General features: G+C 32.3%; 1 non-coding gene across 1 annotated transcript; it reads left to right on the plus strand.

Annotated features, from left to right (window-relative positions):
* Positions 1–4,323: 4,323 nt before the first annotated feature.
* On the plus strand, positions 4,324–4,427 carry LOC123243337. Its single transcript, XR_006505885.1, has one exon. It is a non-coding gene; the product is annotated as a U6 spliceosomal RNA (small nuclear RNA).
* The last annotated feature ends 597 nt before the right edge of the window (positions 4,428–5,024 follow it).

Below are 5,024 nucleotides of genomic sequence, written 5' to 3' on the forward strand. Positions count from 1 at the left end.
AAGCTATCCATATTCAGAGAAAAAATTTGGAAGTAGAAACACAAAAGAAAACACATGATTAATCATATCATTCAATGGGTCTATGATTGGGGATTTTGGCTTTAAATGATCACTCTACTACAAATATTAATAATATACAAAATGGTTTTGAACAATGACACATATATAATCCAGTGAAATTGCTCTGGGAGGTGGGAGGGAAAGAACAAGACTCATGTAAACATAGAAAACTATTCTAAATAAACAAATACATTTTTTAAAAGCTCACTGAAGAAAACAATGCCTTAAAAATTAGAATTGGGTAAGTAGAAGCTAGTGACTCAATGAGACGTGAAGAAACAATTAAAGTAAGTCAAAAGAATAAAAAATAGAAGAAATATGAAATATCTTATTGGGAAAACAACTGATCTGGGAAAAAATCCAGGATAGATAATAGAAGAATTATTTGACTGCCTGAAAGCCATAATAAAAAATGAAGTTAGACATCATATTTCAAGAAATTATCTATGAAATTGGCCTAATATTCTAGAACAAAATGATAAATAGAAATTGAAAGAGTCTACTGATCATATATGGAAAGAGATGCCAAAATAATTACAAGGAGTATTATAGCCAAATTCCAGAACTCGCACATCAAGAAGAAAATACTACAAACAGTCAAAAAGAAACAATTTGAATATTGCAGACCAAAGTAAGAATAATAACAATTAACATTGTCTATATTAAAGAATTAGCAGTCTTAGAATAAGTTATTCTAGAGGCCAAAGTAACTAGGACAAAGAATCACTTACCCAGCAAAACTGGGCATAATCCTTCAGGGAGAAAATGAAGATTCAAAGAAATTAGAGGAATTCCAAATATTACTTATGGAAAGATGAAAGCTAAAAGGAAAATTTGAACCTCAAATAGAAGGCTCAAGAGAAGCATAAAAAGGAAAATAAAAAAGGAAAATCAAAAGATATTCAATAAGGTTAGAACTATTTACATATCTACATGGGAAGATGATTCTTATAACTTCCAAAAACTATCATTATTAGGGCAATTAGAAGTAGAATGCATAGATAGAAGGCAAAAGCATGAATTAAATATGATGATACAATATTTATAAATAAATAAAATTAAAGTATAAGAAAGAGGAATGCATTAGGAGTATGAAGAAGAGAGAAATAGGATGGGGTGAATTATCTCACATAAAAGAGGCAAGAAAAATTTTTCCATGAAGGGGAAGATGGGGAAGGTGAGGAAGGGAGTGTGTGCCCCTTACTCTCACCAGAATTGGCTTATAGAGGGAAGAATATACAAAATCAGTTGGGTATAGAAATTCACCTTACCCTACAGGAAAGCAAGATGGGGAGGGGATAATAAAAAACTGGGGGGGGGTATATAAAAGAGGGCAAGTTGGGGGATATGGTGATCAGAAGCTAAAATTTTTTGAGGATAGAATGAAAAGAGAGAGAAAAGGATATAAAAGAGGGAAATAGGATGGAGATTAAAATACAGTAATCAAAATGATGAAAAAAATTACAACAATTCTCTCCAATAAAGGCCTCATTTCTCAAATAAAGGTAGAAATGAGTTGAATGTATAAGAATAAAAGTCATACCCCAATTGATAAATGGTTAAAGGATATGAGTATGCAGTTCTTAGACAAAGTAATTAAAATTCTCTATAATCATGCAAAAAATGCTCTAAATCACTATTAATTAGAGAAAAGCAAATTAAAATGACCATCTCACACCTATTTGATTGTCTTTTATGACAGAAAAGGAAAATGACAAAGCTCGGAGAGGATGTGGGAAAACTGAGACATTCATTTACTTTTAGAGAAGTTGTGAATTGATTAAACCACACTGGAGAGTAAATTGTATAACCTGAGGGACTACATTCTTTGTCATTCTTTGACCTGGTAGTACTAGTATAAAATTTGTATTCCAAAGAGATAAAAAAACAAAAAAGGAAGAACTTATATGTAAAAAGTATTTAAAGCAGCTCTGGCTGCTTTAAATACTTTTTACTTATAAGTAGGCTCAGTTTTTTACTTATAAGTAAGGTCAAAGAATTTCAAAATGAGGGAACACTCAACAACTAGGGAATGGCTGAATACGTCATAGTATATGTTTATAATGGAATACTATTGTGTTGTAAGAAATGATGAGCAGAAGAAGCTGAGATATACTTGGAAAGACCTACAAAAAGTAAAGCAGAGTGAAGCAAGCAGAACCAAGAAAACACTGTATGCAGTGACAAAAATATTGTATAATGAACTTCAATAACAGCTATTTTCAGCAGTACAATGATGCAAAACAATCCCAAAGGATTCATGATAAAAAAAAAAGATGCCATAGTAAGTGTGGTTAAGTAATGTGACCAAATGGAAAAAAAATAGCCCTTCATAAATTACAATTGGGCAAATGGAAACTAATAGCTTAATAAGACATTAAGCAACAATTAAAAAAATTCAAAAGAATGAAAAAAAGAGAAGAACATCTTAACTATGTTACTGGGAAGGTAGTTCATCTGGAAAACAGACAAAGTAGAGATAACTGAAGAATCGCTGGACTAACTGAGACACAGGATTAAAAAAAGATCCTGGACAAATAAAAAATTTTCAGGGAAAACTGCTCTGATATACAAAGGAGGAAAACAGAAATCGGAAGAATGATGTCCTAAATAATAAAAAAAAATTCTTGTAGGTTACTTATAACAAAAACAAACAAACAGGGGGCAGCTGGGTAGCTCAGTGGAGTGAGAGTCAGGCCTAGAGACAGGAGGTCCTAGGTTCAAACCCGGCCTCAGCCACTTCCCAGCTGTGTGATCCTGGGCAAGTCACTTGACCCCCATTGCCCACCCTTACCAATCTTCCACCTATGAGACAATACACCAAAGTACAAGGGTTAAAAAAAACAAACAAAAAAAAACCAAATGAACAAAAAAGCTAAAGAGAAAATACTGCAAGCAATCAGAAAAATACAGTTCAAATATTGTGGATCCAATATTAGGGTAACATAGAAAGTAGCAGTTTATACATTGAAGGATCAAAGTATGTATAATATGATATTCTACAAGATAAAGGATCTTGTATTACAACCAATAGTCATCTACCCAGTGAAACTGAGGATAATACTTAAGGGGGGAATGCATATTTAATGAAATAGTCCTAAGACTTCCAGGCATTCCTGATTAAAGGAGTGGTACTGAAAAGAAAATGTGATGATCAAATTCAACATTCAAGAGAAACATAAAAAAGTAAACAGAAAAGAGAGAAACTCAAGAGATTTAACAAGGTTAAAATAATTACTTTACTACATGGGAAAGTGATAACTGTGATACTTAAGATATCTATAATACTTCAGATACTTAAAGTACTTAATGATTTTATCACTATTATGTCAGGCAGAAGGAGTGTGCATAGGCTTTCAGTAAATTGAATTTGATGGAATGATATCCCTCCCCCCCCAAAAAAAAATTAAGAGATGAGAAAGAGGGGAAAACTGGGAAAAGAGAAAACAAGCAATAAATGGGGGTAAGTTATGTAAGTAGTTGCTTAAGAGTCAGTACAGTGGAGAGGAATTGGGCAAACAAATAAAAAAAAAGAACAAATTAAATGTCCCCAATTAAACGCCAAATTGGAAACCCTTAAAATCAAAGGAGAAACTAGTAAAATTGAAAGAAAGCCTTTAAACTGTTAAATAAGGGGGGGTGTCTGTTTTTATGAGAGGGAAGCTAGTTTATTTGATTTAAAAACTAAGAAAACAAAATTACGAGCATAAAAATTTAAAGCGTGATTTAACAACCAACAAAGAAGAAATTAAAGCAATTACTAGTTATTTTGCTTAATTACATACCAACAAATCTGGCAATATAGGTGAAATAGATGAATATTTCTAAAATATGTAAATTTACTAGATTTTTATCAGAAACTTACCAGAAAAAATAGAATATTTAAATAACCCCACCTCAGAAAAGGAAATTGAACAAATTACTAGTGAATTTCCTAAGAAAAAGTCTTCAGTTTCACATGCATTTCTTTTCTTTTTTTAAACCCTTAACTTCTGTGTATAAGATGGAAGAGTGGTAAGGGTGGGCAATGGGGGTCAAGTGACTTCCCTAGGGTCACACAGCTGTGAAGTGTCTGGGGCCGGATTTGAACCCCCCGTCTCTAGGCCTGACTCTCAATCCACTGAGCTACCCAGCTGCCCCCTTCACATGTATTTCTAAGTGAATTCTACCCAACATTAAAAGAAAAATTAATTCCAATACTATATAAATTATTTGGAAAAATTGGCAAAGGAATTCTACAAAATTCCATTTAAGTCACAAATAGGGTGCTTCAGCAGCAATATACTAAAATTGGAATGATACAGAGAAGATTAGCATAGCCCCTGTGGAAGGATGACATGTAAATTCATGAAGCATTCCATGATTTTTGATAGTACATATATAACCTAGATTGAATTGCTTGGCAACTCTGGGAGGGGGAAGGGAAGAAGGGAGGGAGACTCATGTGGAAACTTACTATTAAAATAAAAATTAAAAACAAAAACAAGTAGAGTGCTGATACTCAAACCAGGTAAAGTAAAAAAAAAGAGAAATAAACCTATAGATGAATCTCTCAAATAGTGGTGCAAATATAAAAGAAAAACCACTAGCAATGTCTCAAAAGGATTAAACATTACATAATTTATATTGACTATGCAGGGATGATTCAATATTGGGAAAACTATCAGCTTAATTGATCATCTCAAAAATAAAACCAACAGAAACCATTTTTTCTCAACTGATGTACAAAAGGCTTTTGAAAAAAACACAATACCCAACTATATTAAAAATACTAGAAAACACTGGAATAAAAAGAATTTTCTTTAAAATGACAAATAGTATCTAAAAATTTCTGCAAGCATTACCTTTAATAAGAACAAGCTAAAAACCTTCTGAATAAAATTTCAGGTATGTCAAGCATAGTCTTTATCACCACTACTATTCAGTATTGTACTAGAAATGCTAGCAATAGCTATAAAAAAGGA

Source organism: Gracilinanus agilis, chromosome 3, assembly GCF_016433145.1.
Source record: "Gracilinanus agilis isolate LMUSP501 chromosome 3, AgileGrace, whole genome shotgun sequence".
Classification (NCBI taxonomy): Eukaryota; Metazoa; Chordata; class Mammalia; order Didelphimorphia; family Didelphidae; genus Gracilinanus; species Gracilinanus agilis.